The sequence below is a fragment of the Dendrobates tinctorius genome, unplaced genomic scaffold (genome assembly GCF_039654945.1).
Source record: "Dendrobates tinctorius isolate UK_male_01 unplaced genomic scaffold, ASM3965494v1 ptg000293l, whole genome shotgun sequence".
Classification (NCBI taxonomy): domain Eukaryota; kingdom Metazoa; phylum Chordata; class Amphibia; order Anura; family Dendrobatidae; genus Dendrobates; species Dendrobates tinctorius.
In genome coordinates this window covers 11,041,274-11,060,035 of record NW_027361960.1, presented here as the reverse complement: position 1 = coordinate 11,060,035, position 18,762 = coordinate 11,041,274, and positions in this window count along the sequence as shown.

Genomic DNA, 18,762 nt, shown 5'->3' with positions numbered 1-18,762 from the left:
TGAGGTCTACCTATGATGTAAATTACAGACGCCTCTCATCTTTTTAAGTGGTGGAACTTGCACTATTACTGACTGACTAAATACTTTTTTGCCCCACTGTACATGCAACATACACACTACATACATGCTACATACATACACACTACATGCTACATACATGCAACATACATACATGCTACATACTACATACATGCTACATACCACATGCATGCAACATGCATACTACATATATACTGCATATATACTACATGCATGCAACATACATATATACTACATACAATACATACATATAGACATACAGTACATATAACATAGAGTACATACTCACCGTCACTTGTCACTTTGATCCCCGAAGCCATTGTCCCCTTGAGGAATAAATATCAAAATAAAAAAACACCAATATACTTACCCCGATCCGCAGAAGTCCACGAGGGTCCCACGTCCATCTTGCGTGGAGAACAGCAGCATCAGCTGATGCTACCGTTCTCTACCAGCTCCAGGAATACAATGACGGAAGGTAGGTATCCTTCCGCACTGTATTCCTCCACCACTTTAAAAAAAAAAAAAAGTCCCTAGTCTCACTTTATGCCATTGCTGCGTGGGAATTTCCCATGCAGCAATGGCATAAAGTGAGACTAGGGACTTTTTTTTTACAGTGGTGGAGGAATACAGTATACCCACCTCCCATACCATATAAGGTGCCACTCTCTGACCTGGAAGCCCTGCCAAGGCGCGACTAGATCCGCACTGCCCGCATATGCAGACTCACATTCACAGGCACTGCCTCCTCTGCCATGACTTTCATACCTTTTATCTTCTTGATTCATTTGTTGCTATTTGTTTTCTCTCCCTCTTATTTATCCTGTCATGCATTTTTTGTGATCTATTTTATCCATTATTCTGCTCATCCTATTACCTAATATTTCCAGTAGTTGTTTTCATTATTATCTGTTATTTCTTATTTCCCATTGTATTTCCCCCCTTTACTCTCTATTGTCTATTCATTATTTATTTAATCAGTTTTTTTGTAATTTATTTCCATCCATTGTCTTTGCCTGTCTTCCTTCTTCTATTCACTTATATAGGTATGTGTATATATACAGTGGGGCAAAAAAGTATTTAGTCAGTCAGCAATAGTGCAAGTTCCACCACTTAAAAAGATGAGAGGCGTCTGTAATTTACATCATAGGTAGACCTCAACTATGGGAGACAAACTGAGAAAAAAAAAATCCAGAAAATCACATTGTCTGTTTTTTTTCATTTTATTTGCATATTATGGTGGAAAATAAGTATTTGGTCAGAAACAAGCAATCAAGATTTCTGGCTCTCACAGACCTGTAACTTCTTCTTTAAGAGTCTCCTCTTTCCTCCACTCATTACCTGTAGTAATGGCACCTGTTTAAACTTGTTATCAGTATAAAAAGACACCTGTGCACACCCTCAAACAGTCTGACTCCAAACTCTACTATGGTGAAGACCAAAGAGCTGTCAAAGGACACCAGAAACAAAATTGTAGCCCTGCACCAGGCTGGGAAGACTGAATCTGCAATAGCCAACCATCTTGGAGTGAAGAAATCAACTGTGGTAGCAATAATTAGAAAATGGAAGACATACAAGACCACTGATAATCTCCCTCGATCTGGTGCTCCACGCAAAATCCCACCCCATGGGGTCAGAATGATCACAAGAACGGTGAGCAAAAATCCCAGAACCACGCGGGGGGACCTAGTGAATGAACTGCAGAGAGCTGGGACCAATGTAACAAGGCCTACCATAAGTAACACACTACGCCACCATGGACTCAGATCCTGCAGTGCCAGACGTGTCCCACTGCTTAAGCCTGTACATGTCCGGGCCCATCTGAAGTTTGCTAGAGAGCATTTGGATGATCCAGAGGAGTTTTGGGAGAATGTCCTATGGTCTGATGAAACCAAACTGGAACTGTTTGGTAGAAACACAACTTGTCGTGTTTGGAGGAAAAAGAATACTGAGTTGCATCCATCAAACACCATACCTACTGTAAAGCATGGTGGTGGAAACATCATGCTTTGGGGCTGTTTCTCTGCAAAGGGGCCAGGACGACTGATCCGGGTACATGAAAGAATGAATGGGGTCATGTATCGTGAGATTTTGAGTGCAAACCTCCTTCCATCAGCAAGGGCATTGAATATGAAACGTGGCTGGGTCTTTCAACATGACAATGATCCAAAGCACACCGCCAGGGCAACAAAGGAGTGGCTTCGTAAGAAGCATTTCAAGGTCCTGGAGTGGCCTAGCCAGTCTCCAGATCTCAACCCTATAGAAAACCTTTGGAGGGAGTTGAAAGTCCGTGTTGCCAAGCGAAAAGCCAAAAACATCACTGCTCTAGAGGAGATCTGCATGGAGGAATGGGCCAACATACCAACAACAGTGTGTGGCAACCTTGTGAAGACTTACAGAAAACGTTTGACCTCTGTCATTGCCAACAAAGGATATATCACAAAGTATTGAGATGAAATTTTGTTTCTGACCAAATACTTATTTTCCATCATAATATGCAAATAAAATGAAAAAAAAAACAGACAATGTGATTTTCTGGATTTTTTTTTCTCAGTTTGTCTCCCATAGTTGAGGTCTACCTATGATGTAAATTACAGACGCCTCTCATCTTTTTAAGTGGTGGAACTTGCACTATTGCTGACTGACTAAATACTTTTTTGCCCCACTGTATGTAGCATGTAGTGTGTATGTTGCATGTATGTAGCATGTAGTATGTATGTTACATGTAGTATATATAGTATATATGTAGTATGCATGTTGCATGCATGTAGTATATATGTTGTATGTATGTTGCATGCATGTAGTATATATGTATTATGTATGTAGTATGTAGCATGTATGTAGCATGTAGTATATATGTAGTATGTATGTTACATGTAGTATATATAGTATATATGTAGTATGCATGTTGCATGCATGTAGTATATATGTTGTATGTATGTTGCATGCATGTAGTATATATGTAGTATGTATGTAGCATGTATGTAGTATGTAGCATGTATGTAGCATGCATGTAGTATGTAGCATGTATGTAGTATGCATGTTGCATGTAGTATGTATGTTACATGTAGTATATGTAGTATGTATGTAGCATGTATGTAGCATGTATGTAGCATGTAGCATGTATGTAGCATGCATGTAGTATGTAGCATGTATGTAGTATGCATGTTGCATGTAGTATGTATGTTACATGTAGTATATATGTAGTATGTATGTAGCATGTATGTAGTATGTAGCATGTATGTAGTATGTAGCATGTATGTAGCATGCATGTAGTATGTAGCATGTATGTAGTATGCATGTTGCATGTAGTATGTATGTTACATGTAGTATATATGTAGTATGTATGTAGTATGTAGCATGCATGTAGTATGTAGCATGCATGTAGTATGTAGCATGTATGTAGTATGCATGTAGTATGTATGTTACATGTAGTATGTATGTAGTATGTATGTAGCATGTATGTAGCATGTAAATTTTATAATTTTTTTTTTACATTCAACACATTAGCCGGATGATGGGACTACTGCTGTAGTCCCATCAGACGATGCCTGCACAGACCCCCGGAGCCTGCACAGCCCACCGGCAGGCCGGCACAGCTCCCCGGCAGGCCGGCACAGACCCCCGGAGCCTGCACAGCCCACCGGCAGGCCGGCACAGCTCCCCCAGCAGGCCGGCACAGACCCCCGGAGCCTGCACAGCCCACCGGCAGGCCGGCACAGCTCCCCCGGCAGGCCGGCACAGACCCCCGGAGCCTGCACAGCCCACCGGCAGGCCGGCACAGCTCCCCCGGCAGGCCGGCACAGACCCCTGGAGCCTGCACAGACCACCGGCAGGCCTGCACAGACCACCGGCAGGCCGGCACAGACCCCCGGACAGTCGGCACAGCCCCCCCGAAGGCCCGAACTGACGGCGCATCATGATGCGCACAGACAGCGCATCATGATGACGTCATTTCGGCAGCCAATCAGAGCCACAGAAGTGGCATTTTGGACTTCCGATTCCGGTATCCGATACGAAAAAAGTATCGGTACTCGGTATCGGAATTCCGATACGGCAAATATCGTCCGATACCCGATACTTGCGGTATCGGAAAGCTCAACACTAGTTCTCACAAAGCTTTTCGGCGGTGAATCCGCCTTCATCAGGTATGACCAGTGTGACAAACAAGAGGTATTTAAAGGGAGCTAATCAATGATCTAATTTGGACATTTAGCCCCTTCCCAGCTTGAAATCAAATGGGCTGATAACTGCATACAATAGCTGGCTGAGAAAAGAGAATGTTTCAATTCAGGATAATGGGGTATTAAATGGGTAAAAGTGTACTTATTACATCTAAGACACAATAAAAAATAATCCAAATAAAAGGCAAATGAACGTTAAGAATTATAAAAGAAAAAAAAACAAATTTTAAGGTTTTTTTTCCCTTTATAAAAATATTTTTAAAAACATTTCTGCTGATGTAGCAGCAAAAAACAGGGAGATTAAAATTACATATTAAAAAGCTAAGAGTTATTTATTTTTCATATTTTTTTATTATTTTTTTTCACCCAGAGATCTCAGGGAACCTAAATGAAAAAATTCTCTTTTCCCTTACGCATAGAATATAAAGCGTGGAGCAATGGAAAAATAAAATTTCAGAAAATCACATTTTCAAGATTAAGGTTGAGACCCTCAGGGTGCAAACACCCCAACTTGAAAATCCAATAATTCTCCCCATTGATGAGTTGTCTGTACCTGTCATTTACAGTGTCAGATATGTGGTCAATGATTGTCACGTTTAGCTGTTTATGATCTTTCTGGTGTTCAGTTAAAAAATGTTTTGAAACGCTGTGTTGTGTAAACCCATTTTTGATATTTTGCCTGTGTTTACTGAGGAGTGAATGCATGGCCTGTATCGTGCGGGCCAACATATTGCAGGCCGCATGTGCATTCCAAAACATAAACAACGTAAGAGGATTGACAACTCAGCCTGAATTTCATCTGGAATGTTTCTCCTGTTGTCCTAGAGGAAAAAGTTGTAGCCCCTTGGACTAGTGCACCGCAACATAGGCACCTTGGTGCTCCACATTTGAAGCACCCAATAGTACTTATGCCTATAGATGTGCTTTGTCTGGTTTGTAGGGAAGTTAGGCTAGGTGCAACCAAGTTTTTAAGGGAGAGATTTTTTTCTACAGATAATGTTTGGTTTCCCTGGGAGGTGTTTTGCTAGGATTGAATTATTTTTAAGGATGAACCAATATTTATTCAACAGTTTTGTTAGTGTTCTGGTTGATTGGTTATAAGTAGAGTTGAGCGATACCAGCCGATACTTGAAAATATCGGATCGGAATGGATCGGCCGATCTTTAAAAAAAGTATCGGTATCGCCGATTCCGATACCGGGAACCAATGCAAGTCAATGGGGCCAAAATATCGGAATTAAAAAAAACCCTTTCTTTCCTTGTAGGTTAATTCTACATGAAGAAAAACAACTAAGAATAATGTAGAATGTATTGTGGAAGGTGGAGGAGACATTAAAGCCATAGAGGTTTAGCCCAATCAAATGGAATAGCAGGAATTAAACTTTTTTTTTAAAGACGTTAGGAGTTACAAACATATTGACTATGTTAGCCTAATTTATATTTTGCCAGACATGTATGTCTTCTTCTTCTTTCTTCTTATTTCTTATTCTTCTTCCTTTTTTTACCTTCTTCTTCTTATTCCTTTTTTTACATTCTTCTTCTTCTTCTTATTCCTTTTTTTACATTCTTCTTCTTCTTCTTATTCCTTTTTTTACATTCTTCTTCTTCTTCCTTTTTTTACATTCTTCTACATTCTCTTCTTATTCCTTTTTTTTACATTCTTCTTCTTATTCCTTTTCTTACATTCTTCATATTCTTCTTATTCAACAATTATTATTCTACATATTCAACTTCTTCATCTTCTTCCTATTCTTCTTCATCACATTCTTATTTGTGTCAGGCATTCCTGTAGTTGTTATCTAGAAAAGTTAGAAGTTTACACCTTCCGTTCTGCCTGTCACAAAAGATTTACAACAGGATTTGTCCGCGTTCAGTTTGGCCTGCAGCAGCAGGCCTTTTCCAGGGGCACCACGAGGAGGAACGGACTCACCCCCATACACTGCTTAGTCTTCTTCTGCTTATAAATAAGATAATATCATTTGCTCAGAGTATTAGTCTTATGCTTAATGTTCTTCTGCTTTGTTTTTTTATGCTTCTTTGTCTTCTCTCTCTTGTTGTTCTGCATCTTGGTGGTTGTCTTCCTGTTCTTTGTCCTCTTGAACCAGCTGACGGTACTGGCACCCGGAGGGGCAGCAGAAGGAACAAGAGCCAATGGCACTACCGAGGACCAGCTGACGGTGCTGGAACCCGGTTACTAAGCAGGAGGTACCTGTGCTACAAAGCACTACCAAGGACCAGCAGACGTTGCCGGAACTCGGATACCGAGATGGAGGCACCTAGGCCAAAGGCTTTGCCGAGAACCAGCTGACGGTGCTGGAACCCGGATGGGTAGCATAAGCTGCAAGAGCAAATGGAAATAGCGAGGACCAGCTGACAGTGCTGGCACCCGGAGGGGCAGCAGAAGGAATAAGAGCCAATGGCACAACCGAGGACCAGCTGACGGTGCTGGAACCCGGTTACTAAGCAGGAGGTACCTGTGCTACAAAGCACTACCAAGGACCAGCAGACTTTGCCGGAACTCGGATACCGAGATGGAGGCACCTAGGCCAAAGGCTCTGCCGAGAACCAGCTGACGGTGCTGGAACCCGGAGGGGCAGCTGAAGTTACCCCTGAAAAGCAAAGTTGGCATGCCGCAAGCTGGCCGCAGTTACCGAATCACACAGTCCTACAGGGGGTGCTTGTCCTACTGGCACTACGGAACAAGCCTTTCTTACCAGAACCCGCAGTCCACATAGGAAGCACCTAAACTGCTGGCACCCTAGCCTCGGCTAACCCAACCGCAACACGACATGGCAACTTGGGGTGGCAAAATGACATTGACACTTCCCGGAAACAGCAGGCAGGGCTGGAACCAAGCTGGGCAGGAGGGAGTACCCGTGCCAAAGTCAGTTATGAGCAGCAACTGGCGATGTTGGAGCCCAGGGACAAGCACTTAGCAGGCTGAGGCCTGATGTGCTGTCAATTGGGAGGCAGCAGGACAGATTGCCATCAAAACAGCAGGGGAACAGCTGACGTTACTGAACCATACAAACACAGGAGCTAGTGTTTTACTCTGTGAAGACGGCACTTCCGAGCAACAACTGGCTGTGTTGAAGCCCAGGGACAAGCACGGAGCAGGCTGAGGCTGCATTGAATAAATTTTAAGATCGGTTGTAGACTTCTACTAATTTTAACCAAGCTCCACTTAGGCCTGTGGCTTCACTGATTTTCGTATTTCCCCTGTCCTCCAACCCCGCCAGTTACAGCTCCGAAGTGGCGTCTGCACAATCCACACTTGTTCCTGTGTTACAGGTGTTCAGTCCGGTCAGTTAATCCTCTGATGTGTGTCCGGCAATGTCGCCTGCTCTGTCCACATTCCCATAACTAGTTATGGGAATGTGGACAGAGCAGGCGACATTGCCGGACACACATCAGGGGATTAACTGACCGGACTGAACACCTGTAACACAGGAACAAGTGTGGATTGTGCAGACGCCACTTCGGAGCTGTAACTGGCAGGGTTGGAGGACAGGGGAAATACGAGAGACAGTGGAGCCACAGGCCTAATTGGAGCACGGTTAAAAATCAGTAGTAGTAGGACTGTGTAGGCAGCAGGAGACTTTGCCATCCACACAGCAGGGGATCAGCTGGCGTTACTGAACCCCACTGAGACACGGGAGCAAGTGTCTCTTTCCGTGTGGATGGCACTTCCGAGCTACAACTGGCTGTGTTGAAGCCCAGGAAATAGGAGGGTGTAGGCAGAGGCCTACTGTCTTTGGAATGCGGAGACAGCAGGAGAGACTGCCATCCACACAGCAGGGTATCAGCTAGCGTTACTGAACCCCATTGAGACACGGCAGCAAGTGTCTCTTTCCGTGTGGACGGCACTTCCGAGCTACAACTGGCTGTGTTGAAGCCCAGGAAATAGGAGGGTGTAGGCAGAGGCCTACTGTCTTTGGAATGCGGAGACAGCAGGAGAGACTGCCATCCACACAGCAGGGGAACAGCTGGTGTTACTAAACCCCACTGAGACACGGGAGCAAGTGTCTCTTTCCGTGTGGACGGCACTTCCGAGCTACAACTGGCTGTGTTGAAGCCCAGGAAATAGGAGGGTGTAGGCAGAGGCCTACTGTCTATGGAATTCGGAGACAGCAGGAGAGACTGCCATCCACACAGCAGGGGAACAGCTGGCGTTACTGAACCCCACTGAGACACGGCAGCAAGTTTCTCTTTCCGTGTGGACGGCACTTCCGAGCTACAACTGGCTGTGTTGAAGCCCAGGAAATAGGAGGGTGTAGGCAGAGGCCTACTGTCTATGGAATTCGGAGACAGCAGGAGAGACTGCCATCCACACAGCAGGGGAACAGCTGGCGTTACTGAACCCCACTGAGACACGGCAGCAAGTTTCTCTTTCCGTGTGGACGGCACTTCCGAGCTACAACTGGCTGTGTTGAAGCCCAGGAAATAGGAGGGTGTAGGCAGAGGCCTACTGTCTATGGAATTCGGAGACAGCAGGAGAGACTGCCATCCACACAGCAGGGGAACAGCTGGCGTTACTGAACCCCACTGAGACACGGCAGCAAGTGTCTCTTTCCGTGTGGACGGCACTTCCGAGCTACAACTGGCTGTGTTGAAGCCCAGGAAATAGGAGGGTGTAGGCAGAGGCCTACTGTCTTTGGAATGCGGAGACAGCAGGAGAGACTGCCATCCACACAGCAGGGGAACAGCTGGCGTTACTGAACCCCACTGAGACACGGGAGCAAGTGTCTCTTTCCGTGTGAACGGCACTTCCGAGCTACAACTGGCTGTGTTGAAGCCCAGGAAATAGGAGGGTGTAGGCAGAGGCCTACTGTCTTTGGAATGCGGAGACAGCAGGAGAGACTGCCATCCACACAGCAGGGGATCAGCTGGCGTTACTGAACCCCACTGAGACACGGGAGCAAGTGTCTCTTTCCGTGTGGACGGCACTTCCGAGCTACAACTGGCTGTGTTGAAGCCCAGGAAATAGGAGGGTGTAGGCAGAGGCCTACTGTCTTTGGAATGCAGAGACAGCAGGAGAGACTGCCATCCACACAGCAGGGGATCAGCTAGCGTTACTGAACCCCACTGAGACACGGCAGCAAGTGTCTCTTTCCGTGTGGACGGCACTTCCGAGCTACAACTGGCTGTGTTGAAGCCCAGGAAATAGGAGGGTGTAGGCAGAGGCCTACTGTCTATGGAATTCGGAGACAGCAGGAGAGACTGCCATCCACACAGCAGGGGAACAGCTGGCGTTACTGAACCCCACTGAGACACGGGAGCAAGTGTCTCTTTCCGTGTGGACGGCACTTCCGAGCTACAACTGGCTGTGTTGAAGCCCAGGAAATAGGAGGGTGTAGGCAGAGGCCTACTGTCTTTGGACTGTGGAGACAGCAGGAGAGACTGCCATCCACACAGCAGGGGATCAGCTGGCGTTACTGAACCCCACTGAGACACGGGAGCAAGTGTCTCTTTCCGTGTGGACGGCACTTCCGAGCTACAACTGGCTGTGTTGAAGCCCAGGAAATAGGAGGGTGTAGGCAGAGGCCTACTGTCTTTGGACTGCGGAGACAGCAGGAGAGACTGCCATCCACACAGCAGGGGATCAGCTGGCGTTACTGAACCCCACTGAGACACGGGAGCAAGTGTCTCTTTCCGTGTGGACGGCACTTCCGAGCTACAACTGGCTGTGTTGAAGCCCAGGAAATAGGAGGGTGTAGGCAGAGGCCTACTGTCTTTGGAATGCGGAGACAGCAGGAGAGACTGCCATCCACACAGCAGGGGATCAGCTAGCGTTACTGAACCCCACTGAGACACGGCAGCAAGTGTCTCTTTCCGTGTGGACGGCACTTCCGAGCTACAACTGGCTGTGTTGAAGCCCAGGGACAAGCACGGAGCAGGCTGAGGCTGCATTGAAGAAATTTTAAGATCGGTTGTAGACTTCTACTAATTTTAACCGTGCTCCACTTAGGCCTGTGGCTTCACTGACTTTCGTATTTCCCCTGTCCTCCAACCCCGCCAGTTACAGCTCCGAAGTGGCGTCTGCACAATCCACACTTGTTCCTGTGTTACAGGTGTTCAGTCCGGTCAGTTAATCCCCTTTTGTGTGTCCGGCAATGTCGCCTGCTCTGTCCACATTCCCATAACTAGTTATGGGAATGTGGACAGAGCAGGCGACATTGCCGGACACACATCAGGGGATTAACTGACCGGACTGAACACCTGTAACACAGGAACAAGTGTGGATTGTGCAGACGCCACTTCGGAGCTGTAACTGGCGGGGTTGGAGGACAGGGGAAATACGAAAGTCAGTGAAGCCACAGGCCTAAGTGGAGCACGGTTAAAAATCAGTAGTAGGACTGTGTAGGCAGCAGGAGACTTGCCATCTCCACAGCAGGGGAACAGCTGGCAGTGCTGAATCCCACTAACACTTGAACGAATGTGTTTGGCTCTGTGGACACGACACTTCTGAACACCAACTGACGCTGTTGGAGCCCAGGATTAGGCGAGGAGCAGGCTGGGGCCTGTTGCTTTTGGTAGGTGAAGGCAGCAGGAGACTTGCCATCTCCACAGCAGGGGAACAGCTGGCAGTGCTGAACCCCACTAACACTTGAACGAATGTGTTTGGCTCTGTGGAGACGACACTTCTGAACACCAACTGACGCTGTTGGAGCCCAGGATTAGGCGAGGAGCAGGCTGGGGCCTGTTGCTTTTGGCAGGTGAAGGCAGCAGGAGACTTGCCATCTCCACAGCAGGGGAACAGCTGGCAGTGCTGAACCCCACTAACACTTGAACGAATGTGTTTGGCTCTGTGGAGACGACACTTCTGAACACCAACTGACGCTGTTGGAGCCCAGGATTAGACGAGGAGCAGGCTGGGGCCTGTTGCTTTTGGCAGGTGAAGGCAGCAGGAGACTTGCCATCTCCACAGCAGGGGAGCAGCTGGCAGTGCTGAACCCCACTAACACCTGAACGAATGTGTTTGGCTCTGTGGAGACGACACTTCTGAACACCAACTGACGCTGTTGGAGCCCAGGATTAGGCGAGGAGCAGGCTGGGGCCTGTTGCTTTTGGCAGGTGAAGGCAGCAGGAGACTTGCCATCTCCACAGCAGGGGAACAGCTGGCAGTGCTGAACCCCACTAACACTTGAACGAATGTGTTTGGCTCTGTGGAGACGACACTTCTGAACACCAACTGACGCTGTTGGAGCCCAGGATTAGACGAGGAGCAGGCTGGGGCCTGTTGCTTTTGGCAGGTGAAGGCAGCAGGAGACTTGCCATCTCCACAGCAGGGGAGCAGCTGGCAGTGCTGAACCCCACTAACACCTGAACGAATGTGTTTGGCTCTGTGGAGACGACACTTCTGAACACCAACTGACGCTGTTGGAGCCCAGGATTAGACGAGGAGCAGGCTGGGGCCTGTTGCTTTTGGCAGGTGAAGGCAGCAGGAGACTTGCCATCTCCACAGCAGGGGAACAGCTGGCAGTGCTGAACCCCACTAACACTTGAACGAATGTGTTTGGCTCTGTGGAGACGACACTTCTGAACACCAACTGACGCTGTTGGAGCCCAGGATTACGCATGCCGCATGCAGAGGCCAATGGGCAGCGGTTTTTATGGAGGTTGTTGACTACTACTGATTCTAACCATGCTCCACTTAGGCCTCTGGCTCCACTGTCTCTACTATTTACCCTGGCCTCCAACCCCGCCAGCTACATCTCTGAAGTGGCGTCAGCACAATCTACACTTGTTCCTGTGTTACTGGTGCTCAGTCCCGTCAGTTGATCCCCTGATGTTTGTCCGGCAAGTTCGCCAGCTCTGTCCTCATTCCCACTACTGGTTATGGGAATGTGGACAGAGCAGGAGACCTTGCCGGACACACATCAGGGGATAAACTGATGGAACTGAGCCACAGGAACACAGGAACAAGTGTAGATTGTGCTGACGCCACTTCAGAGATGTAGATGGCGGGGTTGGAGGCCAGGGGAAATAGTAGAGACAGTGGAGCCAGAGACCTAAGTTGGGCACGGTTAAAAATCAGTAGTGGTTTGAATGTTGATGGAGCTGGTGACTTTGCCATCCACACAGCAGGGGATCAGCTGGCGTTACTGAACCCCACTAACACAGGAGCTAGTGTGTTTCTCTGTGCAGACGACACATCTGAGCGACAACTGGCTGTGTTGAAGCACAGTGATTATAGTTCAGGTGGTAGAAAAATGAACACACCAGCAGACCTGGATACAGTTGCCAACCACTAATTTAGTCTGTAAGAGGAATGGCAAAGTCTTTGGAGATCCAGGCCTTGTTCATTTTCAGAAAAGTCAGCCGGTCAACATTATCGGAAGATAGTCGCGTGCGACGGTCTGTTAGTACACCACCTGCGGCACTAAAGACGCGTTCCGATAATACACTGGCAACAGGGCAAGCCAGCACCTCCAATGCATACTGGCTAAGCTCTGGCCATGTATCCAGCTTAGAGACCCAAAACTTGAAGGGGGAAGAGCCATCTGGGAGTACAGCGACAGGGCAAGACATGTAGTCTGACACCATCTGACGGAAGCGTTGCCTCCTGCTGACTCGAGGCGTCGCTGATGGTGTAGACAATGGTGGTGGACACACAAAACTTTGCCACATTTGGGCCATAGTGGTCTTGCCTTGCGCTGCGGCGCTGCCTCTGCTCCCTCTTTGTGCAGAGTTTCCTCCACTGCCTCGACGCACAGAGCTGCTTTGTAAAGCACTAGCAACAATGCTGTCGGGTGGAATGGAAAACATTATGGACTGCACCAGTGACTCTTCGTACTCCCGCAGTTTACGCTCCCGGTTCAACGTTGGTATGAGCCTTTGTACGCTGTCCCGGTAGCGAGGATCTAGGAGGGTGTACACCCAATAATCAGCCGAGACGAGAATGTGGGCGATGCGGCGGTCGTTTCTCAGGCACTGCAGCATGAAATCAACCATGTGCTGCAGACTCCCAACTGCCAAAGAACCGCTGTCCCCTGTTTGAGGCGTGACCTCCGCCTGCTTTGCATCACCCCACCCTCGCTGTACATACTGAGTAGAGGTTTGTGTACCTCCCTCCTCTGGAGAGATGTCTTCCTCCTCCATCGACTCCTCCTCATCCTCCTCACAAAGTGTCCCATGCCTAGGCCTTTGTGAGGAAACACCTAGCGCAGACTGTCCAGAAGCAGATGGCATTTGGGACTCCTCATCCTCCACCTCTTCCGAAACCTCATCCCTTAGTGCTTGCAGTGTTTGTTGAAGCAGGCAGATAAGGGGGACAGTCATGCTGACTAGTGCATCATCCTTCATAGAGGCCCACTCAATGGTGCTGAAGTGTGAACGGCGCACAGTGCGACTTGTTTGCGCCTGATGCAGCTGGTACTCCATGACTGCTGCCTGCTGCTCACACAACCGCTCCAACATATGTAACGTTGAATTCCATCGGGTGGGTAGGTCACATATGATGCGATGTTCCGGAAGGCCAAATCGTCGCTGCAGAGCAGCGAGGCGCGATCTTGCCGTGCTGGAACGCCGCAAGTGAGCGCACTCTATGCGGACCTTGTGCAACAGTGCATCAAGATCCGGACAGTCCCTCAGAAAGCTCTGCACGACCAAGTTAAGCACATGTGCCAGACATGGGATGTGTGTGAGGTTGCCTAGGCCAAGAGCTGCCACCAGATTTCGGCCATTGTCACACACTACCAAGCCCGGCTGGAGATTCGCTGGCCCAAACCACACATCGCTCTCCTGCTTGATAGCATTCCAGAGCTGCTGCGCTGTGTGGCTTCGATTCCCCAAAGAAATTAATTTGAGTACAGCCTGTTGACGTTTGGCCACGGCTGTGCTCATATCGGTCGTAACAGGCTCCTGCTCTGCTGTTTCTGAGGAACTTGAGTAGGAGGAGGAGTCTATGCGTACAGAATGGAGTCCTGCAATCCGTGGCATTGGAAGAACACGTACAGCGCCACTCTCCAGATCTGTACCCGGCTCCACAACATTGGCCCAGTGGGCAGTGAGGGAAAGGTATCGTCCCTGTCCATGGTTACTGGTCCACGCATCGGTGGTCAGGTGGACCTTGCTACTAACGGCGTTTAGTAGCGCATGTTTTATTTTGCCCTCAACATGTTTCTGCAGGGCAGGGACGGCTCGCCTGCTGAAATAAAAGCGGCTGGGCACGTTGTATTGGGGGACTGCCAATGCCATTAAGTCCCGGAAGGTGTGAGTGTCCACCAGCCTGAATGACAGCATTTCAACTGCCAGAAGTTTGGCAATGCCAGCATTCAGAGACTGTGCTCGGGGATGGTTTGCCGAGTAAGGGCGCCTTTTATCCCATGCCTGTGCTACCGATGGCTGTGATGGATGGGAACGTGCTGCTATGGGTGGAATCTGACAGGGTCTCCGGACAACAGTGGCAGAGGTTCTTCCTTGGCGATCCTGTGAGGAAGCCGAACCAGCAGTGTGTGAGCTGGAGGAAGAGGCCCCAACACGAACTGAAGAGGTGGTAGGTGGTGCTGTACATTGGCCTACGTCTTCAGGGTGTCTCTGCAACTCCAACTCGTGCTTGGTGCGCACATGTTTCCACATATTTGTGGTATTGAGGTTGCTGACATTTCTCCCTCTTTTGACTTTCTGATGACACAGCTTGCATTTGACAAAGTAAATGTCATCTGCAACTGTGTCAAAAAAGGACCACGCACTGCAAGTCTTGGGAGTGCCCGTTTTGCCTTTGGAATGAGGAATGCTGCTAACGGGTGCCGAAGTGGAGGGTACAGGCAACCAAGTCTTCCCCCTCCCTCTGCCTCCTGTATTGGCCGGTAGGGGAATCTCTTCCTCCGAGCTGCTCCCACCACCTTCCTGTTCCTCACGCCATGATGGGTCAAGGACCTCATCATCTTCCCTCCCCTCTTCAAACAGCTGCTTCTCCGGGGTTGTCTCGCCAGCACCGTACGCACCAGAAAGTGGCAACTGAGTCTCGTCATCATCTGATGCGTACTGAGGTGTGCTGACCATAGGCACTGGCCCACTCGCCTCTTCAGATTCAGAGGGACAAAGAAGTTGCGCATCACTGCATACTCCCTCTTCTTCACATTCAGGAATGCTGCTTGGCTGGCCCCCTCTTTCCAAGCCAACAGATTCCGAGAACAGAAGTAGAGACTGTGATGGCTCCTGTCCATGTCTCTCTGACTGCCTGGGCACGTTGGCAGGTGGTGAAGAGACAGATGGTTGCTCTTCGGTGCTCTGGTCCTGAGAGGCTGTGGAAGTAATTGAAGTCGATGCGTTAGCTGCCATCCATCCGACAACGGCTTCAATTTGTTCCTCCCGCAGCAGTGGGGTACGTTGAGGTCCTACAAAGCTGCGCATAAAGGACTGTTGCCTGCTAAAACTGGGGGATGCTGATCCACTGGTGCCCGCAGCAGGCCCAGAATCCCCACGTCCTCTACCTGCAGAATCCCCACGTCCTCTCCCTGCTGAAACTCCACGCCCACACCCACGCGCCTTACTCCCTGCCTTCTTCATCTTGCCAGACTGCTTAAGATAGACAGAAAAGTACAAAGGGGGGCCTTAGTGTGCTTATTCCTGAACAGCTGGCTACAGGTACAAGAAACACTAATTTTATGAAGTGTGTGTGTGTGTGGACTACACTTTAATAGGAGCTGATGTGGCCTACACAAGTTCCAAATGTAGTGTTTGGTGAACTTTTTTTGTGGTTTCTTTGTTGGAAACAAACTCAAAGTATGTGAACAAAGAATTGAAACTGATAGTATCACCAACTTTATGGAGCTATTACAATGCAGGCAGGTAACCTACAATGCAAAAGATGAGGCTCCAAAAAAATTGGGTAATACTAATCTGGCTGCGCCAGCAGGGCACAAGCCAGAAAAAAAGGCTCCTCTATCTACTCCTATATAGTGTTTGCAACCAACCAATGTTGATGGATACGGATGGATGCACACTAATAGGAGAAGAAAAAATGAGCTGCAGTCAAAGACAAATATGTGTGTGGCAGTGACGCACGTTGAGCGTCCTACAACCAGATGTAGCTGCAGGACACTCTACTCAGCGTGAGCTGCACTCACACACAGTCAGAGACCTCTCAGACAGCCGTGAACAGTGCAGCTAAGTGGGCACTGGCACTGACAGGCTGCAGAAAGGCTCCGCTGTGTACTCCTATATAGTGTTTGCAACCACCGTAGATGGAGACGGATGGATGCACACTAATAGAAGAAAAAATGAGCTGCACTCAAATAAAAATGTGTGAGGCACTGACGCACGCTGAGCGTCCTACAACCAGACGTAGCTGCAGGACACACTACTCAGCGTGAGCTGCACTCACACACAGTCAGAGACCTCTCAGACAGCCGTGAACAGTGCAGCAAAGTGGACACTAGCACTGAAAGGCTGCAGAAAGGCTCCGCTGTCTACTACTAGTGTTTGCAACCAACGTATATGGATACGGATGGAAGCACACTAGATTGAAATTATGTAAAAAATGCAGCTCAAAAATTAAAAGATGTATGAGGCAGCAGTGATCACACTGGGTGGCCTACAGCCTGACGTGGCTGCAGGACCCACTCCACAGCGTGAGCTGCACTCACACAGCCCTTGCAGACAGCTGTGAACACTGCTGCTAGGGCAAAGAAGGCTACAGTGGTGGTTTATGTAGCCTGGGTAAAGCACTAGATGTTTGGTGGAATCGCTATTTCTAACTGTCCCTCACAGTCTTCTACAGCAGCCTGTCCCTAACTGAATTCACAGCAGAGTGAACCAGAAATGGCAGCTGCGGTGGCTTTTATAGTGCATCATGACATCATTTCGGCAGCCAATCACAGCCATGCCAATAGTTAACATGCCTACATGCCTAACAGGATGTGCCCACACTTCGGAGGATTCCCATTGGCTTAATCAAAGCAAGCAGGCTCATAGCATGATGGGAACTTCCGATTCCGGTATCCGATATGACAAAAGTATCGGAAGTCAGTATCGGAATTCCGATACCGCTAATATCGGCCGATACCCGATACTTGCGGTATCGGAATGCTCAACACTAGTTATAAGTTGTAATCAGATTCAGCTCTGCTGCTGTTGGCAATCCTTCCAGATTTATTGGCATCCATTTTTTCCAGGCAGGACTCCTGGGTTTCCTTTTTAACCCTATTAAAGGCATTCTCCAAAAGCTTCTTAGGGTACCCTTTATTCTTAAACCTCTGTCTAAGGATTTTAGATTCCTTAAGAAAATCAGATTCCAGACTACAATTCTTCCTTGCAGATCCTCTCCTGTTCCGTCAGGGTGGACGGTGAATGTTGGTGGACAGCCATTTTCAGGTCTCTCCAGAGATGCTCAATTGGGTTTAGGTCAGGGCTCTGGCTGGCCATCCAAGATTAGTCAAAGAGTTGTTCTGAAGCCGCTCCTTTGTTAATTTAGCTGTGTGATTAGGGTCATTGTCTTGATTGAAGGTGAACATTCGGCCAAGTCTGAGGTCCAGAGCACTCTGGAAGAGGTTTTCATCCAGGATATCTCTGTACTTGGCTTGGTTTTTTCCACACATACCACTTTGAATTATCACCAAAAAGTTCTATCTTCGTCGCATCAGACCAAAGAATCTTATTTCTCATAGTCTGGGAGTCAATCAAGTGTTTTTTTAGCAAACTACGCAGGTTTTCATATGTCTTGCACTTGTAAGGAAGTGGCGTAGAACCTTGTTTGCCCCTCCCCCATGAGAACATGCGGCCTTGTTTGCACGTTTTATATGTTACTCTACTATGTACTACTGTGCATTACCCTGTTATATATATATGTATTGCACTGCTTATGTCATGTGGTTTTAATATGTTGTGCTGTGTTTGCCCTGTTCTGCCATGTTCCTATATATATATCTATCCATCTCTGAGACAAAGAAGTTGCGGTCACTGGGGAGCGCTAGGTCGGTCGGTCTCATAGGGCTCAGTGTTAAGAGGAGATCCACCGCAGCTCCAGCCGTACACCTCCAAAGAAGGACATGAGCAATGTAAAGATAAAACACACGGTCAGAGGAGTGCTAGGAACTCCAAGACAAAGATATTTTGTTCTAGTCCACAACGCGTTTCGATGGTTGCACCGTCTTCATCAGGTACCAGTTTATTAATGACAGAGAGTAAGGGTACCGTTACACTAAGGCCTGTTTCACACTTCCGTTTTTGTGTCCGCCAAACAGATCCGTTTCCGTTTTTTTGACGGAAACGGATGCCAACGGATCCGTTTTTAAAAAAACGGATCCGTTTTTTGACGGATCCGCGGTAACCGTAATGGAAGTCTATGGGACAAAAAAAACGGATCCTGCAAAAATGGCGGATCCGTTTTTTTACGGAAAACAACGGATTTTGACGGATTTGAAAAAACGGAAGTGTGAAACAGGCCTAAGCGATGCACCAGCGATCCCGACAACGATATGGATCGCTGGTGCATCGCTAAGTGGTCGCTAGTGAGCTGCCACACATGCAGATCTCACCAGCGACATAGCAGCGGTCGGGGGTCGCTACTTAACTGTCAGACGCGGAGATCCTGA